The 21,551-nt window shown below is 35.1% G+C and overlaps 1 pseudogene; it reads left to right on the top strand.

Moving 5' to 3' along the window:
* Positions 1-15,203: 15,203 nt before the first annotated feature.
* The window catches only part of LOC136120118 (protein lin-28 homolog A pseudogene), a 33,531-nt pseudogene continuing 27,183 nt past the window's right edge, over positions 15,204-21,551 (top strand).

Genomic DNA, 21,551 nt, shown 5'->3' with positions numbered 1-21,551 from the left:
GTAATTTTATAGGATATCTTGCAATTTTGTAAAGGAAGTCCTCTGACTTTGTTGGACTTCTATATTGTCTTGGATGATCATATTCTTTTACATTGCCATGCATATTGTGAAATCACCAAGTCCACTTCTGGAAAAAAAAAAAAGCTTCTGGGATTTATTTGGGATTTTTTAAATTTCTAGCCTAATCTGGGTAACATTCTTATCATTATAATACTGAGTTCTGATTCATATACTCTGTAAACCCTTTAACATTTTATTTCTTTTTAATATCTCATAACATTTCAAAATGTTCTTTGTAAAGATCCTACACATCTTCTGTTAGATTGTTTCCATGTCTTTCTTCAAGTTTTATAGAGAAATAATTGATATACTTCACTGTGTAAGTTTAAGGTATACAGCAAAAATGGTTTGATTTGCATATATTGTGAATTGATTACCACATTAGGTTCAGCTAACATCCATCTTTTCATACAAATACAATAAAAAAAAGAAGAAAAGGAAAAAAAAAATTCTTCTTGTGATAAAACTCTTAGGATTTACTCTCTTAATTTTCCTACATATCTTATAGCAGTATTAGCTATAGTCACCAAGCTGTATATTACATTTCTAGTACTCTACTTATAAGTGGAGACTGTACCTTTTGACTATCTTTCTCCAATTCCCCCTCCCTTCACCTTCTGCCTCTGGTAACCACAAGTCTGACCTCTTTTTCTATGAGTTTTTATTTTATTTTTTTAAATTCTACATATAAGTGAGCTCATACTGTATTTGCCTTTCTCTATCTAACATATTTAACTTAACATGATGCCTTCAAGATGTCCCCCACTTTTATGGCTGAATCATATTCCAGTGTGTGTATGTGTGAGTGTGTGTGTGTGTGTGTGTGTGTGTGTGTACAACTTCTTTATCCATTCATCTATTGATGGACACTCAGACTCAGCTTGTTTTCAAATCTTGGACATTGTAAGTATTGCTGATATGAACATGGGGTTACAGATATATTTTCAAATCAGTGTTTGCTTCTTTTGGATATATTCCCAGAAGTGGAATTGTTGGGTCAAACTGTAGTTCTATTTTTAAGTTTTTGAGGGTACTCCATATGTTTTACATAGTGGCTGTACAAATTCACAATCCCTCAAACAGTCCACAAGGGTTCCCTTTTCTCCTCATCCATGCCAGCATTTATTTCTTTGATGATGGTCATGCTAATGCGTTTGAGGTAGCATCTCATTGTGGGTTTAATTTGCATTTCCCTAATGACTAGTGATTTTGAGCATCTTTTCATTAACCTATTGACCTTTTATATGTCTTCTTTAGAGAAATGTCTATTCAGATTCTTAGGCCATTTTTTAATTGAGTTATTTGGGGTTTGGAGGTGGGGGTTGTTTGTATGTTTATTATTGAATTACATGAGTTCTTTATATACTTTGGATATTAAACCCTTATCAGATATATGGTTTGCAAATATTTTCCCCATTTTATAGGATGTCTCTTCCCTTTGTTGATGGTTTCTTCTGCTGTACAATAGTTTTTTAGTTTGATGTAGTCCTGCTTGTTTACTTTTTATTTTGTTGCTTGTGCTTTAGATGTAATATCCAAAAAATAATTATGAAGACCCATGGCAAGGAGACTATTCCTATGTTTTCTTCTAGGAGTTTCACAGTTTCAAGTCTTACACTTAAGTCTTTGATCTATTTTGAGTTAATTTTGTGAGTGGTGTAAGAAATGGGTCCAGTTTCTTTATATTACATGTGAATATCCAATTATCACAACACCATTTATCAAACAGACCGTCTTTTCTCTAGTGAGTATTCTTGGCTCCCTTGACAAATATTAGTTGACTCTTTATGCTTGTTTACTTCCGGGCTCTCAGTTCTGTTCCATTGGTGTATTTGTCTGTTTTTATATCAGTGCCATACTCTTTTGATTATTGTAGTTTTATAATATAGCTTGAAATCAGGAATTGTGATGTCCCGTGCTTTGTCCTTCTTTCTCAGGATTTCTTTGGCTATTCGGTGGTCTTTGGTAGTTCCATGTAAACTTTAGAAGTGTTTTTTCTATTTCTGTAAAAAAAAAAAATACCATTGGAATCTTGATAGGGACTGCATTAAATCTATAGATGGCTTTTGACAGTATTGACATTTTAACAATATTAATTCTTCCTATCCATGAATACAACATAACTTATCTTTATTTGTATCTTCTTTGATTTCTTTTTTCAATGTTTTTTAGTTTTTAAAGTGATCTTTCACCGTCTTAGTCAAATTTATTCCTAAGTATTTTTCACACTACTGTAAATGGGATCAATTTCTTTATTTCTTTTTCAGGAAATCCATTGTTAGTGTATGGAAAGACTGATTTTTATATGTTAGTGTTGAATCCTGGATCTTTACTAAATTCGTTTATTTGATCTAACAGTTCTTTGGTTGAATATTTAGGATTTTCTATATATAAAATCATGTCATCTGCAAATAGAGAAAGTTTTACTTCTCCCTTTCCAATTCTGATAGTTTTAATTTCTTTTTCTTGCCTGGTTGCTCTAGCTAGGACTTCCAGTACTATGTTGAATAAGAGTAGTGAGAGTGAGCACTCTTGTCTTATTCCTGATCTTAGAGTAAAAGCTTGCAATTTTTCACCATTTAGTATGATGTTAGCTGTGAACTTGCTATATGTAGCCTATTACATTAAGATATACTTCTTCAGTGGCTAATTTGTTAAGAGTTTTTAAAATCTATGAATGTTGAATTTTGTCAGATGATTTTTCTGCATCTGTTGAGATGATCATGTGATTATTTTTTTCATTTTAGTAATGGGATGTACCAATTTTTTGATTTGTGTATTTTAAACCATCTTTGCATCCCAGGAATAAACCTCACTTGATTGTGGTGAATGAGCCTTTCAATGTTCTGCTGAATTTTTTTTGCTAGTATTTTATTGAGAATCTTTGCATCTATATTCATCTGGGATATTGGCCTATAGTTTTTTTTTTCCTAGTAGTGTTCTTTTTTGGTTTTGGTGTCAGGATGATGCTGGCCTCATAAAATGAATTTGGAATTGTTCTTTCCTATTCAATTTTTTGGAAGAGTTTGAAAAGGATTGGTGTTAATTTTTGAAATGTTTGGTAGAATTCAGCAGTGAAGTCATCTAGTCTTGAACTTTTCTTTGTTGGGAGATTTTTGATTACTGATTCAATCTCCTTAGTAGATATTAGTCTATTTAGATTTTTTATTTCTTATGGATTCAGTCATGGTATGTTGAATGTTTCTGGGAATTTTTTTCATTTCTTTTAGGATGCTCACTTTGTTGACATACAGTTATACATAGTAGCCTCTTAATATTCCTTGAATTTCTGTGGTATCCATTATAATGTTTCCTTTTTTATTTATAATTTTGTTGGTTTGGGTTCTTTCTCTTTTTTCCTTGGTTGATATAAATAGGGTTTGTCAATTTTGTTTATCTTTTCAAAGAACCAATTCTTAGTTTGACTAGTGTTTTCTATTATTTTTATGTTCTATATTTTATTTATTTCTGCTCTGTTTTGTTTTGTTTTTTTTCTTCTACTAACTTTGGGCTTAGTTTGTTTATATGGGATCTTTCTTGCTTCTTAATGTGGATGTATATTGCTATGAACTTCCCTCTTAGAACAGCTTTTGCTATATTCTATAAGTTCTGGTATGTTTTATTTCCATTTTCATTTGTCTCAAGAAACTTTTTTATTTACCCTTTAGTATCTTCTTTGATCCATTGTTGTTCACTAGAATGTTGTTTAATTTCTACGTGTTCATGAATTTTTCAGTTTTCCTCCTGTTGTTGATTTCTAGTTTCATGTCATTGTCGGCAGAGAAGATAGTTGGGATGATTTCAGTCTTCTTGAGTTGGCTAAGTTTGTGGTCTAACTGTGGTCTATACTAGAATATGCTCTATGCATGTTCTGCTGTTATTGTATTCTGTATATGTCTGTTAGGCTACTGTACATAGGGCTATTGAATGGCCTACACAGTTTCCTGAGTTCTCTAGCTAGGTCCCCTGTTCAGACAGGCTTAAGGCTACCCAGAAATGAGTGGGGCTACAAATGAGTGCAGCAGAAGCAGCTCCAAAGCCATTAAAGCTCTTTGTCGTCTTAACTCAAGATGACCCACTCCCCAAGTTCTCTGGCTGAATAAGCCACTGGCTTTGCTTTGCAAACTATCAGCTCTGCCTGCCTTTCCACTTGAGTGCCACTGGGCCACACATGTACCAGGAGTTGTCACCAGTTCTTCTGGTCAGATAGGGCCAGAAGACACTTTTCACAGTGAGTGGAGCTGTGTCTCAGCTCCTAGTGGAGCTATGTCTCAGCTCCCTTGCCTAGGCAGGAGGGTGAAGGTCCACTCCATGTTACTATCAATTTCCCAAAAAATTCTTTCTAGTTGGGAGAGGCCCAGAGTTATCCTTAGCCTTGGCTATGAATTAACTCCCTTGCCTAGGCATAGCACAGGAATACTCCAGTCCTGATACTGAATTTGCTTTGGGGATGATCAACTCTGCCTGCCCTTCTCATGGCTTGAGCACCATTGGGCTGTACAGCTTCCAGGAGTAGTCACCAGCTCCCCTAGTTAGATGGGGTAGGAAGGCACTCTCTCCAGTGGGTGTGGCTGTGACTCAGCTTCTTGCCTGGGTATAGACATCCCAGGCTCTAGGGTCAGCAAAGCTCCTTGTTTGAAGATGTGAACAGGCAGATCTGCATCCTGTCAAGTTTCCTGGTCAAAACGTACCCCTGACTTGGTTCTGCAGATGAGCAAAGCCACTGGATGGGATTACTTACTACTTGGGCACTGCAGGTATGAACTTTGTCAACCAAGATCTGTGTGCTAGTTGTTGCAAGCCCCTCTCCCCTTTCTCCATCACAGTCAGATTCCCAGTAATTGCAACCCACAGGTTCCCCTACCATCCTTGTGGTATGAGACCAGAGCAGGGGCTCCCACAAAGCAACTCCAAAGCTAGGAAGTGTTGGTTGTTCCTCCTGGGTTCTCTTTTCCCATTGGAGGTACTGGAGGCTCAGGGGAGGTCAGGCTATGTGATGCTGCTGCACTGGCTTCAGGGAGGGACACTGTGGTCAGTGTGTAGTCACTTCACTTATCCTTCCACTGCAATCTGTCTTGATCTCTGTACGGAAAGGGTGGTGCTCCATTCTCACCCCTGTGTTCTAGGATTCTCTCAGTGGTGTCTTGTTTCTTTAACAGTTGTTAGCTGTTCTTCTGAGGGAGAATGAAGTCAAGCACAACCCATTTAATCATTTTGGTGATGTCACTCACCCCAATATTATTGACGATAAATAGTGTTATTTTTGACAGTTTTATTTTCTAATATTTTGTTTCCACTATATGGAAAAACAATGCTGATTTTTGTATATTGATTTGGAATTCAGGGACTTTATTGAAATCATGTATTTACTGTTGATTTTTATAATTTAATTGTAGATTATTTTGATTCTATGGTCACAGTTTTTGAAAATAATGATACTTCTATGTAGTTATATGTCTTTGTTAATCCTTTGATTTCTTTTTTTTTCTTATTGCAAAGACTAATACTGTGTGTACAGTGTTTAATGCTGATAAAATTTGTAGATTGTTGAACCCTTATTTGTGCCTGATCTTAAAGGAAAATTTTCAAACTGCTGATAAAAATTATGTAATATAGGTCAGTAACTGATACCTTATTACCAGATTAAAAAATATTTCTTTGGGTCTGAATATCCTAAGATTTTTTTTGAAACACAAATAGATGTTAAAAATTATCAATTTTGTCTGCATATATTGATATAATAACATTTATTTTTAATAATATTAATAGGGTGAATACATTGTTTCTTTGTGGTAAGTGCAACTTGTATTTTGAAATTAAAGTAAAATTGGCCATGACTTAGTCACCATTCTGTGTATCATCTGATTAGGTTTGATAATATTTTCTCAGGGATATTTCATCTATTTATCTTTAAGAATTAAAATGCCCTTCACAGGTTGTTGAATCAAGTTTACTTTGGCCTTATAAAATGAGATTAATAATATGATTCAGCTAAAAATATTTTCTATTTATATTTGAGTACTTTCATCTATGGTTTATCTGGTGGTGCTTTGTTTAATTTCAAACATTTGTAGATTTATTCTTAGTTAACTTTTTGCTATTTATTTCTAGCTTAGTTCCACTATGTATAGAGATCACAACTGTATGTTTTAAAACATTTATAATTAGATAATATCTACTATATGGCTGAAGAAAAGTCAGTTAGAGTAACTATTCTGAGTACATTTGTGTATTTTTTAGTTGTGGAGTGCGTTATTCAATATATGTCAATCTAGGTCGTTTGAGTCATCCATCTTTTTATAATTTGTTAATATACTTGCTTTGTGAGTTTTTAAGAGAGGCATGGTAAAAAATCTAACTTTTTTATATGCTTAAATATTTATCTTTTAGTTATTTCAAACATATATATAAATATTTCCTATATATATATATTAGGACCATGAGCATGCAAAGCTGTGGTATCTCCTAGTGGAATAAACTTTTTTTTTCTTTTTTGGAATAAACTTTTGATCATTAAGACACAACCCATTTTTCCCTCTAGTTAAATTTCTCCTTAACATCTTCTTGATCAGGTATTTTAAGAGTTAAACCATCTTTGATTAATGTCCATGAGCTATATTTCTCCATTCTATTAATTTCTCATTTTTCTTATCTTTTAGTAAAGTTGGTCTCTAATAAATTACATATGGTTGGGTAATGTTTTATATTCCCTCAGGAAAGCTTTGTCAATTTAATTGGATAATTTATTTCATTGAATAGGATGTAATGACTTATGTATCTGAGTAATACTATCTTTTATTTGCCCCACTTGTACCATACTTCTTTTTAATCTTCTTTCTTTTGGATTTTTAAAAATTGCATTTCAGTTCTATATGATTTTGTAGTTATACATTCTTTTACTTTTCTTAATGAGGTTAATTATAGATTATAACATGCATCTATGAGTTTTTTTAACTTCCTGAAAAATTGAAAGATATTAGAACATCTTAACTGTTTTCCATTCCCTCACTGAATATGCTATTATTGTTTTCTGTTACACCTATCTATATATATGCATATGTTTATATGTGTATGCATCTCTGTATATTTGTGTAATGTTATGTAAGTATAATTAAACTCCATAAAGTTTTGACAGTAGTATTCATTTAGAAGTGCCACATCTTAGAGTTTCTATTCCTCTTTATTCCTTCCTGTGTCTCAAAATTTCAATGTTAAATTATTTTTCTTCTGCCTAAAAGTCAACCTTTAAAAATGGTAGTATGAGGGCTTTCCTGGTGGCGCAGTGGTTGGGGGTCTGCCTGCCGATGCAGGGGACGCAGGTTCGTGCTCCGGTCCGGGAGGATCCCACGTGCCCTGGAGTCGCTGGGTCCGTGAGCCATGGCTGCTGGGCCTGTGCATCCGGAGCCTGTGCTTCGCGGTGAGAGAGGCTATAGCAGTGAGAGGGTCGCATACTGAAAAAAAAAAAAAAATATATATATATATATATATATACATATACATATATATATATATATATAGTAGTATGAGACTAAAGATGACAAATGTTCTTTTTTTGTCTATTTCTTTATTTAAAAAAATCTTTTTTAATATCTTTATTGGAGTATAATTGCTTTACAGTTTTGTGTTAGTTTCTGCTGTATAACAGAGTGAATCAGCTATATGTATGCATATATCACCATATCCCCTTCCTCTTACATCTCCCTCCCACCCTCCCTAACCCACCCCTCAGGTGGTCACAAAACACCGAGCTGATCTCCCTGTGCTATGAAGCTGCTTCACACTAGCTATATATTTTACATTTGGCAGCGTATATATGTCCACACTGCTCTCTCACTTCATCTCAGCTTACCCTTCCCCCTCCCCATGTCCTCAAAACCATTCTCTATGTCTGCATCTTTATTCCTGTCCTTCCTCTAGGTTCTTCAGAACTTTTTTTTTTTTTAGATTCCATATATATGTTTTAGCATACGGTATCTATTTTTCTCTTTCTGACTTACTTCACTCTGTATGACAGAATCTAGGTGCATCCACCTCACTACAAATAACTCAATTTCGTTTCTTTTTATGGCCGAGTAATATTCCATTGTTATATATGTACCATACCTTCTTTATCCATTCATGTGTCAATGGACACTTAGGTTGCTTCCATGTCCTGGCTATTGTAAATAGTGCTGCAACAGGGAGATCAGCTCGGTGCTTTGTGACGGCCTGGAGGGGTGGGATAGGGAGGGTGGGAAGGAGGGAGATGCAAGAGGGAAGAGATATGGGAACATATGTATATGTATAATTGATTCACTTTGTTATAAAGCAGAAGCTAACACACCATTGTAAAACAATTATACTCTAATAAAGATGTAAAAAAAATAAAATAAAAAAATAAGTAGTGCTGCAATGAATACTGTGGTACATGTCTGTTTTTGATTTATGGTGTTCTCAGGGTATATGCCCAGTGGAGGGATTGCTGGGTCATATGATAATTCTATTTTTAGTTTTTTAAGGAACCTCCATGTTATTCTCCATAGTGGCTGTATCAATTTACATTCTCCCCAACAGTGCAAGAGGGTTCCCTTTTCTCCACACCCTCTCCAGCATTTATTGTTTGTAGATTTCTTGATGATGGCCATTCTGACTGGTGTGAGGTGATACCTCATTGTGGTTTTGATGTGCATTTCTCTAATGATTAGTGTTGTTGAGCATCCTTTCATGTGTTTGCTGGCAATCTGTATACCTTCTCTGGAGAAATGTCTGTTTAGATCCTTTGCCCATTTTTGGATTGGGTTGTTTGTTTTTTTGATATTGAGCTGCATGAGCTGCTTGTATATTATGGAGAATAATCCTTTGTCATCTGCTGCATTTGCAAATATTTTCTCCCATTCTGAGGGTTGTCTTTTCATCTTGTTTATGGTTTCCTTTGCTGTGCAAAAGCTTTTAAGTTTCATTAGGTCCCATTTGTTTATATTTCTTTTTATTTCCAGTTCTCTAGGAAGTGAGTCAAAAAGAATCTTGCTGTGATTTCTGTCATAGAGTGTTCTGCCTATGTTTTCCTCTAAGAGTTTGTTAGTGTCTGGCCTTCCATTTAGGTCTTTAATCCATTTTGAGTTTATTTTTATGTATGGTGTTAGGGAGTGTTCTAATTTCATTCTTTTAAATGTAGTTGTCCAGTTTTTCCAGCATCACTTATGAAGAGGCTGTCTTTTCTCCATTCTATATTCTTGCCTCCTTTATCAAAGATAAGGTGTCCATATGTGCATGTCTTTATCTCTGGGCTTTCTATCCTGTTACATTAATCTCTATTTCTGCTTTTGTGTCACTACCATACTGCCTTGATTACTGTAGATTTGTAGTATAGTCTGAATTCAGGGAGCCTGATTCCTCCAGCTCTGTTCAGCCAGTCTATGTCTTTTTGTTGGAGCATTTAATCCATTTATATTTAAGGTAATTATAGATATGTATGTTCCTATTGCCATTTTCTTAATTGTTTTTGGTGTGTTTTTGCAGGTCTTTCCCTTCTCTTGTGTTTCCTGCCTAGAGAAGTTACCTTAACATTTGTTGTAAAGCTGGTTTGGTGGTGCTGAATTCTCTTACCTCTTACTTGTCTGTAAAAGTTTTAATTTCTCCATTGAAAATGAATGAGATCCTTGCTGGGTAGAGTAGTCTTGGTTGTAGGTTTTTCCCTTTCAGCATTTTACATATGTCCTGCCACTCCCTTCTGGCTTGCAGAGTTTCTGCTGAAAGATCATCTGTTAACCTTATGTGGATTCCTTTGTATGTTATTTGTTGTTTTTCCCTTGCTGCTTTTAATATTTGTTCTTTGTATTTAATTTTTGATAGTTTGTGTCTTGCCATGTTTCTCTTTGGATTTATCCTGTATGTGACTCTCTGAGCTTCCTGTACTTGACTATTTCCTTACCCATGTTAAGGGAAGTTTTCAACTATAATCTCTTCAAACATTTTCTCAGACCCTTTCTTTTTCTTTTCTTCTCCTGGGACACCTATAATTCGAATGTTGGTGCATTTAATATTGTCCCAGAGGACTCTGAGATTGTCCTCAGTTCTTTTCATTCTTTTTTCTTTATTCTGCTCTGGGGTGGTTATTTCCACTATTTTATCTTCCAGATCACTTATCCGTTCTTCTGCCTCAGTTATTCTGCTATTGATTCCTTCTAGAGAATTTTTAATTTCATTTATTGTGTTGTTCATCATTGTTTGTTTGCTCTTTAGTTCTTCTAGTCCTTGTTACATGTTTCTTGTATTTTATCCATTCTATTTCCAAGATTTTGGATCATCTTTACTATCATTACTGTGAATTCTTTTTCAGGTAGATTGCCTATTTCTTCTTCATTTGTTTGGTCTTGTGGGTTTTTACCTTGCTCCTTCATCTGCTGCATATTTCTCTGTCTTCTCATTTTGTTTAACTTACTGTGTTTGGGGTCTCCTTTTCACAGGCTGCAAGTTCGTAGGCCCCATTGTTTTTGGCATCTGTAACCAGTGGGTGAGGTTGATTTAGTGGCTTGTGTAGGCTTCCTGGTGGAGGCGACTGGTGCCTGTGTTCTGGTGGGTGTGGCTGGATCTTGTCTTTCTGGTGGGGAGGGCCACATCCTGTGGTGTGTTTTGGGGTGTCTGTGAAGTTAGTATGATTTTAGGCAGCCTCTCTGCTAATGGGTGGTGTTGTGTTCCTGTCTTACTAGTTGTTTGACATGGGGCATCCAGCAGTGGAGCTTGCTGGCTGTTGGGTAGACCTAGGTCTTAGAGTTGAGGTGAGGATCTCTGGGCGAGCTCTCACTGATTGATATTAAGTGGGGCCAGAATGTCTCTGGTGGTGGTCCAATGTCCTGAACTTCACTCTCCCACCTCAGAGTCTTAGGGCTAACACCAGATCAGAGCACCGAGACCCTGTCAGCCACATGGCTCAGGGTCGTGAAATAAAAGATTCATTTTTAAAAAAATTTAATGCTATGTGAGTCTGGAATTTTGGAGAAGTTTGTTTTGAAATATGTTTTCTTTGTTTGGGAGGATGAAATTATATGGTTATATACAGTTTTCAATTTATGTTATTCATTCATAAGTCAAGTTAATATTTTTTAAAACAAAAGCAAAATCAATCCTGCATTATTATTCACTATTTGATATTTTAAAGATAAAAAGTTTCATTTATGAAAGAGTTTTGCAAACTGTTATGAAAGTTGGAATGATTGGGCATTTGAAACCAAGAATATTTAAGAATTAAGTTAAAATAAGCCCAAGAGAATGCCATCAAAAGTCCAATATTATTAGAATAGTTGTAAAGGTCATACAGGTCTGCTATTAATTTTACTGGTATTCATTATGTAGCATCTGAAAAAGTAATTTTTCTGTAAAATTTTACTCTTTTTACATTAAATTAACTTGAAGCTAAAAATATATTTCTACATTTAAATATGGGATTTTACACTTCATTTTTTAAGTAATCATATAAAAGTCCTGAAAAAAACACTTATTCTAATTTTAAAAGGTGTACACCTACATATATTCCTGAACATTTTTTTTTTTTTTGTGGTACGTGGGCCTCTCACTGTTGTGGCCTCTCCCTTTGTGGAGCACAGGCTCCAGATGTGCAGGCTCAGCGGCCATGACTCATGGGCCCAGCCGCTCCGTGGCATGTGGGATCTTCCCAGATCGGGGCACGAACCCATGTCCCCTGCATTGGTGGACTCTCAGCCACTGTGCCACCAGGGAAGCCCCCTGAACATTCTTATAATGATAAAATCTTGATTGTCATAGGAAAGTCTAAGCATATTTTAATAGTCCATGGAAGTTATCAGATGTGTAAGTACATGTTATCAAGTAATATTTGATATGTAGGATACAAAAAATGTTGCTGGAAACTTTTTCACTCTGATTTTTAAAAAATCCTATTTTAGTCTAGCTAGTACAACAGTGACATTTCACTTTACACCTTTCCCTTTAATACAAGGTATGTCTTGCCTTCTCTGTTTATAATATTTATAAATATTTTCTTTCTAGCACTATTTTAGGAAATAAATTTAACTGCCAGCTTGGTAATACATTATTTATTAATACTTTTTTCTTTTAGAATAGTTTTAGGTTCACAGCAAAATTTAAGGGAAGGTAGAGAGATTTCTCACATACCCCCTAACCTAACACATGCATACTCTTCCCCATTATCAGCATCACTCATCAGAGTTGTAGATATGTTACAATTGGTAAAGCAACATTGATACATCATAATCTGGCAAAACCATAGTCAACCTTAGGGCTCACTCTAGTTGCTGTACAATTCTTTGGGTGTGGACAAACATATAATGACATAGATCCATCATTATGGTATCACATAGAGTATTTTCACTGCCCTAAAAATCCTCTGTGCTTTGCCTATTCATCTCTCCCTCTACCCAGTCCCTAGCAAACACTGATCTTTTTTACCTTCTCCATAGTTTTGCCTTTTCCAGAATGTCATATTGTTGTAATCATACAATATGTAGCTTTTCAGACTGGCTTCCTACACTTATGAATATTATGTATATTATATGGTATTATAATATATAATAGTATATATTATGTAATATATAATATATACTATATATAATATATATATTATATACTATATATATACAATATTATATATCAGTAATATACATAGGCATAAGTAATATGCATTTAAGATTCTTCCTGTCTTTTTATGGTTTGATAGCTCACTTCTTTTTAGCATTGAATAATATTGTATTGTCTGAGTGTACCACTGTTTTTTTATCCATTCATCTACTGAAGGACATCTTGATTGCATCCAAGTTTTTGGCAATTATGAATAAAGTTGGATTAAACATCCTTGTGTAGGTTTTTGTGTGAAAATACCTTTTCAACTCTTTGGGTAAATACCAACGAGTACAATTGCTGGATCATATGGTAAGAGTATGTTAGTTTTGTAAGAATCTAGCACACTGTCTTCCAAAATGGCTGTATTATTTTGCATTTCCACCAGCAATGAATGAGAGTTCCTGTTGCTCCACATCTTCACTATCATTTGGTGTTGTCAGTGTTCTGGATTTTGGCCATTCTAATAGGTGTGTAATGATATCTCATTGCTGTTTTAATTTTCATTTTTCTTGATGACATATGATGTGGAGCATATTTGCTTATGCTTATTTTCAGTGAGGTGTCTGTTAAAGTCTTTGTCTCATTTTTGGTCCTATGGTTTATTTTTTTATTATTGAGTTTTAAGAGTTCTTTGTATATTCTGGATAACAGTTCTTTACCAGATGTATCTTTTGCAAATATTGTCTCCCAGTCTGTAGCTAGTGTCTCATTCTCTTGACATTGTCTTTTGCAGAGTAGAAGTTTTTAATTTAGTGGAATCCAGCTTATCAATTATTTCTTTTATGGATTATTCCCTTTGGTGTTGTATCTAAAATGTCATTGTCAAATCCAAGGTCATCTAGGCTTCTTTCTATGTTACCTTCTCCAGCTTTTATAGTTTTGCTATTACAGGGCAGTCTGTGATCATTTTGAGTTAATTTTTGTGAAGGACACTAATATAAATTATATTGTGTTTTCAATTTTAGATTCCACTTGTTTATTGCTGCTTTTTAGGAAAGCAATGGACTTTGTATATTAACTTTGTATCCTACAAACTTGCTACACTTGCCTACTTCCAGGAGATGTTTTTGTCTATTTTCTCAGATTTTTCTACATAGACAAGCATGTCAGTGATTTGTTCAGTGGAGTGAGTGATTCAGTGATATCTGAAGAAATCTCACAGCTGCACCTTTCTCTAGAAAATGTACTAACTCTTACTAATTTGCAACTACATAAAGGGGAGCTGTTTTGTCCAAAAGATTATGCTGATGTGTGTGTGTGTGTCTTACCAAGGCATCCAGAGTACTTGCCACTTCCTCTGATCAGGTTTAATTAATATTATATCATAAATATAGAGGATCAATGTGATGTTCTGCAGAATATCTAAGTGTTGTAAGTATGGTGTAAGATAAACCATAAATATACTAAGGGGCCTACCACAGATGTGATATTTCAGGAGTTTTAGTATTTTTGTGGCATGCTGGGATATCCCTTGCAAAGTTAAAGACAAGATAGGACAATCAGTACTTCCTACCACTTTAAAAGAAACACAACACATGGTAGACTTCCTTGAGGTTTGCAGGCAGTATATTTAATGCTTTCAAGAAAACTCTGAAACTAAGATCTATTTATCAGGTTACATGAAGTGTTGCTTATTTTGAATATGGTTCTGAGCATGAAAGGTCTCTGCTGCAAGTCGACACTACAGCCTTGCCACTCAGGCCATGTGAATAAACTGATCCCAAGGTATGAGAGGTATATGTGGTAAGAAGTGAGGCTGGTGAAACCAATGACAAGGCCTAATAAAGAGATTCACACACTGATCCTTAGAGTTCTGGCACAAAGACCTGCCATCTCCAGAAGATAATTATGCACCATTTGAAAAGTATCTCCTTGCAAGAAACTTTACATCAATATACCAAGCAGTCAGGATTGACCACTAAGTTTAAGTTCAGGTGAGCCCAGAAGGCTATAGACTAGAAGTGGTCAATCTAGAACTGGGTTCAAGGGGTCCAGAGGGCACATGTAAACTGCACAAAAGATGATCAAACTCCCATGTTATTTTCCACTATTGTGCTGCTAATTTTTTGTCAAATGACATCTATGACCTTACAGGGATTTCCTATACCTAGCTGATGGAGAATAGAAAAGCCCAAGGTTAATGCAAGGATAAATTAGCTTAGTATGGGTGTGCATGTTATGGTCTGCTTATGTTCTATAGTACTAAGCAAGCTTGGCCCTGAAAGACTGTGGTGAAGGGTGTATTCTCAGTAGGCAGAGTTTGGGCAGTGTTACTGATCATCCACTTTGTATAGAAAGAGAATTGTCCTGAGGAAAGTATATACAAGAGGCATGTGGATGGACCTATAAGACACAAAATATACTGTGTGAATATTTGCATCAAGAGACAATTCCCTTCAGAGAGCATCAACTTCAGAAGAGGCATTAAACCACCAAGTGCACAAGACACCTTATTAAATTAAGTGTCATTAAATGTCAGCCAGTCTTCCTCACTGGGCATCCCAGTGCTTATGCCATAGATCATGAATGGAACAGCCATGGTAATATAGATGGAGGTCCAGCAGCTCGCAATCTTAAACCAGCTTGATGTCGTTCTTGCTGGTGCTGAGTATCTGACCTGTCAGTACCAGAGAACAATGCTGAGTCCACAGTACAGCACAATCCCTCAAGTAGGAGGACCAGTTATTTGGTGGCAATTTGGTTACAATGAACTCCTTAGAATCTGGAAAGGCCAATGACTTATCTTGAATTGTCACTCACTCTAGAAATAGTTTTGCTTTCTATTTGTGCTGTGGTTCAGCCAGCTCCACTACTTAAATACATACTAATGTGGGATCTCCTATAAAATATCCTCAAACTAAAGATTCCTAACAGCAAAAGTACTGCAGCAGCGTGCACATGACCATGGTTCAGCCACAAACTTCACGGTCCTGAAGCTGTTTGTCTGATAAAGCAGGTTCACAGCCTCTTGAAGAAACAGCTGAAATGCCAACTTGAAGACAAATCTCTGAAAGGATGAGATGCTGTCATTCAGTATGTAGAATAATCATTAAAGCAATGGCTGTGATACAGTGTGTTGTTTCCAATAGATGGAGTACATGGGTCTGGAAATGAAAGAATGGAAGGAGCAGTGGTTCCACTCACCAGCATTCCAGTGACTAATTTGTGCTTCCTGTCTCCTCTAGACTCTTTGAGTGTAGAGTAGGTCACTTCCACAAGGAAATACACTAAGATTTTAACTAGGCTTAAAGCTATAACTGCTGCCTGGTGTCTTTGAGCTCTTTATAGAAGTTGATCAGCTGGTTCAGAAGGAAGCTACTATACTACCAAAGGTAATTAACTGTGACTACCAAAGGTAATTAACTGTGACCATCATGAGGGCTGCTGTTTCCATAACAAGGGCAGGGCAAAAGGTACACGGCAGTCAGGAGATCCTGTGGGTATTTCTTGGTACTTCTCTGCTTAACTTTAATTGTAAATGGGTCAGTAAATAGACACACCTGATAAATACACAGTAACCAAGGCTCAGAATCCTTAGGGATCAGAATTTCCACTATGCAACCACAAAGACCAGTAGAAGTACTAGTTAAATGTAAGAGGGGTCTTGATTGGGTAGCAGAAAAACTAGATGATACGTATCAATTACAGCCTTAGACCAACTGCAGCAGCATGTGCTGCAGTTCATTGCAATAACTTTTCTATTGTAAAACTTCTCTTAAGTTGTGACCGATCTTTAGCCTGGATGAAATGAACTAAACGTGAGAAGGAAGCAGATTTGAGCAGTACAATGCATTGACCATGGTGGAGACTAATGATGTTGCCTTTAGATCACTTTTATTAGGACAGTGTATCCTAGCTGTTTTAAGGGTTGTCTGTTACTGGTTCATAGCTTCCTTCCTTTCAAAGGTTTACTGTTGTCCAAATAAAATAGGTTATGCTCGCTGCAGGGGGCAACTACAGTCAATGATTGGTTGACAGGGGTACTTAACGTCTTCCTCTTGCCTCAAGCTGAGGCCAATTTGTTGGACTCTTCATGCTCTGGGACATCTCATGAAATCAGACTGAAGCTACTCCCCTGCTACGATCTCATCCAACTTTTGCCCTCTTCTGTTTATTTCACTCACTTTCTCCTGAGATGAAGAGAGAATTCCTTCAAAAAAACCATGTGCAACTAAAATCCTGTATCAGTTTCTGTTTCCAGGAAAACCAAATTAAGACACTTTGTGACCATGAGATTTTAAATTAAAAGTACGAATTTTTCAGCTTTCTCAGTTGTAATCTATTAAAGGTACAGTTGACCCTTGAACAATGTGGGGGTTAAGGGTCCTAACCCCGGCGAAGTTGAAAATCTGAGTATAACTTTACAGTAGGCCCTCTGTATCTGTGGTTCTGCATCTGCAGGTTCAACTAGCCCTGGGTCATGTAGTACTGTAGTACATATATACTGAAAGCAATCCACATATAAGTGACTCCACACAGCTCAAACCTGTGCTGTTCAAGGGTCAACTGTATATGTTCCTGCTATTGCTCTGTAGGTAGCAGTTTCTACAAAATCAGCCACTCTGTAATTCCTAATACCCTGCCTTCGGTCAGCTGAGTAGTTGAATGTTGCAATAATGGTGTCTTCTATATGTTATTGTATCACACAGTACAATTTTCAAGTGCTGAGAAGAGAGTTAATTTGTTTGGCTCTGATGTGGAATATATATTCTGGCCTTTTTCTAACTGTATCTTGTACCACTGGTTCAGGCGTTTATAGAATAGGGTTATGGTACACCTGATCTCATGTCACTTCTGTAGACCACAGTCCAGGCTCCCAGGACTTTGGACTTCTTACCACAAAACTGAGCTCATCTCTAGGTCTGGCATTGGCTTTGTCCCAAAATGTGTTGCCCTGAGGGCAGATCATGGTACTGGTGAGTTAATTCCTAGGCCTGAGAGAAAGTTATGCAGCTGCTCCTTTGGAAGGTGCTAAAATGTGAGGTGCGGATGTCCACAAAGGCAAGTGCAAAGCCCCTTGTCATATATGGTACAGACCCAGGCTCAGGGTGCTGGCTCTCCTCATATCATGATGTTCCAGGACAGAATTCTTGGAAGTGAGGATTGGAAAATCACACCTGACCTTTCAATGACTGTAAAGATATGTTTTCAAGGTAGGAGAATTGAACATTATTTATTAATGGCTTTAGCTTGTTTAGATATTTTAATTATTTAATCAAATATATATGGATCTTATACTCTTGCAAATGTTAGGTTGGACTTAGTATTGCAATCATTAGTTTAGACCATAATTTCTATATTTGAACCCAGGTAACATACTTGTATAATGAACATTACAATATGTTCAAGTATTCCACATGCACGACTTTTCCCTTTGTTCATCTTCTTTATCTACACATTTTTTATACTTACATGCCTGAATTGTGAGATGCACATTAACTCATCTCTTTAACAAATACATTTCATTTTATTCAATAATATCCCCACTACTAACCTCATTATGTCTATTTGTATTATTTCTCTGTTTTTGACATAGTTTGTAACACCTCTCCATTTTGTATCATATGAGAACCTTATTAATATTCCATTTACTTGCTCTTCTAAAATTCTTAATTAAAATGCTAAACAGGATATTAAATCAGATGGAGGCAAAGAATGACCTCTGTGACAGACCAGAAGACAACTTCCTCAATGTAATATTGCTATTTATCATGTTTCTTGATATATTACTTCAGATAGTTTTCTGTGACTGTGAAATCAATTTAATATTTTCTTAAAATACAGTTTTGCTTTAAAACTTTATTTATGGATCTCAAGGTCATCATTACAACCTGCAAGAAATAGACTTCTTCCATTTTATAAAAATCATTAAATAAATGTTGTATGATGAATACTTGTCTTAATCAGGATTCAATTTAAGAAGTGTTTTGTTTTTCGAAACACTATCATGAGCCATAATTAATGTAGAAAACATAGACTTCTGGTTTAGTATATTTAAAAAATGGGATTTTTGTAGGAAAATATGAAAACCTTGTAGGAATTTGTTCAACACATGTCTATTATGTTCATTCTTTCCTTCTAAGCTCACTGTATTAGGGCACTGAGGCTTTTACTTAACAAACAGAGACTTACTTAACATTTTTAAAAATGGCTGAATAAAACTCACTCACTAACTCAGAAGAAACTTGGAAGATTCTGACACTCATTCAATATAATGTGGAAATCATCATTTCAAAACAGTGGAAAAATTTGAATTGTCTCATGTGTTCATATACGAATTTACTTGAACCACTCACTCCACTGAACAAAACGTATGTTGAAGGCATATTGTCCTCCTTATTTAAAAAATATCTCAACTAAGTATTCTATTTTTTTTAACACCACAAGAGGAGTGGTTTAGGGATGCCACATTTTCTGGTTGTTAGTTTTTCTTTAAATATAATTTGGGGTCATAGGGTACCTAACAACCATTTTTTTACACATTCCAATGTATATTACTACTTTAATATCCCTAAAATATATCAGTTAAACATCCTAACGTGTACAAAATACATTTAAAGGGACAGGGATCAGAATAAAAATGTTAAAAGGCACCCCATAATAATCAACATCTTGAAACATTTACTTAAAATTATTTAATTAAACATTTGCAAAATATAATTATATAATTAAAATGAATGCAATTAAAATAAGTTTTAAGTAAACCATAAAACCTATAAAATTTGAATAATTATAAAACATAGAACACGTATTTTGGAGATTATTGGAGATTATGAATACACATCTTTTCAAAAGCTTATGCCTAGTATTATGGAACACCATTACCATTCCCCATTTAAACCTATGATATATGAAGCTTTTAAAAGTGAATAATGGACACAATAGTGAATAATAAAGGACAATGTTCCTGCCCTCATAGGCCAAAATGGGCAAAATTTTACAAACTAATGAATATTATGAGAATTCCAGAGAGTGAGAGTATTGGAAATATAAGCAGTATAATTGGAGAGGATGTGATTGAGGGACTGAGGGAGTCTGTTTATTTAAGAGGATTAGGAAAACAGATACTTCATCATGATTTTCACCAAACTTCTGGAATTTAATGAGTTGTATGTGTATATCTTACAATGAATGAATCCACTATCTTATAAGAAACTTCAAATTGGACCCCCAGAACAGAGGAAGAGCCTCCAGAACTCTATGGTGATTTATGCAGAAATGTTTCAGCACTTGTCAGAGAACAGAACTAATTTGAGTTATTTTAGTAATTTAAGTTGTGAAAGCTTATTTTACACAATGAAAAGTAGGTAGTATGATACTGACTATGATGATAATTAAGTCTACGTTGAAGTATAGGTTAAGATACTATCTTCTCTGTGTCTATCATTATATGCAAGGTAATATTGTATACATATTTATAACATTTCCTTCTCTGTGTTTAACTATTATAAACATAAATAACTTTTTCAATTTCATCTTAACTCTATTAAATGTCTTCATTCAGTGAATAGTATCTATAAAAATATATGTGTGAAACAAAATAAATTGAAAATAGGTATCATAGTAAAAACAAGCAGAATTGCAATAACAATATAAGATATAGTATAAAAGTATCCCTCAGCATCTTCTCTTTATTTTCGATATATCTATCTTTTGTCACAAAAATAAGAAATTATGTAATAATGATTTACATTTTGTATATCAAAAGTGGAACCTTAAAAAAAGGTAGGTATCTACATTTCAAACTTATTGGGTCCAAAATATTTTGTCAACCCCATTACACTCCTTAAATTAGGTGCCTAATTAAAGTCACAGACACTCTGGCCAGGGCTTCAGAGTGTGCCAGTTATTCTTCCAAATAGATGCCAGTTGTTGAATTATAGATTTGTGCTGTGGAAAATTATTATGTAAGTGGTAGTCATATATTCATTGTCTTTATGTCTAAATGGAAAAACTGAAGGCTATTATACATCTTAAAGTAGGGTGGAAGAAATTATAGAACTTGACCATTCTCTTTTAAAACCAATATTTACTTCATCTTTTTATTGTGTGAATATAGCACCCATAGACTGTATCTGGCATCTAAATGTCAATTTAACCTTCAGGCTTTGCAAATTTCATCCACATTAAACTATATATTGTAAGTGCAGAATGTCACAGAGTCTAAGTGCATGCTCTAGATCTTTACTTATAATCACTCTGCTGTTAGAAAAAAATAGTTAATATTACAATGTTTATATTCTGGACACCTAGGGCATAAATAAATTTTATTTCTTAGATGAGTCACTTAAGAAATGAGCTTGTTCAGGAAATACTGGTTTCAAGTCTATGAAAAAGGAAAAAGAAATGTTTGGAAGGGAATCAGGGTATGGAAAGATCAAAATGAAAGTTCACACTAAATGATGCATCTTTTCATTCAAGTAAATGTCAGCTATCAGTTTCAGAGCACTGTCCTGATTTTTAAGAATAAAGCCACGAATACAGTGGAGAATATGATGAAAATCAAGATCATAAAACTTTGGGAATTAATAAAATTCTTCATTGCAGAAAAGAGGGTGATTTCTTTTAGCACACAGGACGTAGGGGTCATTTTCAGAGGCTGTCTTTGGAAAGGTAGCACTTTAAGTGGCATTTCATTCTGTAATATTAAAAAGCAATTTTTATAGACCAGTTTTTCTTTTATCTGAAGTCAAGTGGAATGTAGAAATAGTTCTACAAAATATTCAGAGAAGAAATATTCTTTTACCTCTTTACCTTTGGGGTAGGCACCCAAAGAGTTTTATTGATCTAAAACCCAGGAGCAATTTGATGGTCCCTAATTAGAGAAGTACAACTGAAACAACTGAACAATAAAAAAAGGTTACTAAGCTACCCTTTACTCCGAAATCATATGGCAG

The sequence above is a fragment of the Phocoena phocoena genome, chromosome 3, assembly GCF_963924675.1.
Source record: "Phocoena phocoena chromosome 3, mPhoPho1.1, whole genome shotgun sequence".
NCBI lineage: Eukaryota > Metazoa > Chordata > Mammalia > Artiodactyla > Phocoenidae > Phocoena > Phocoena phocoena.
The sequence above is the reverse complement of the archived record's forward strand: the minus strand, read 5'-3'. Positions and strand labels throughout refer to the sequence as shown.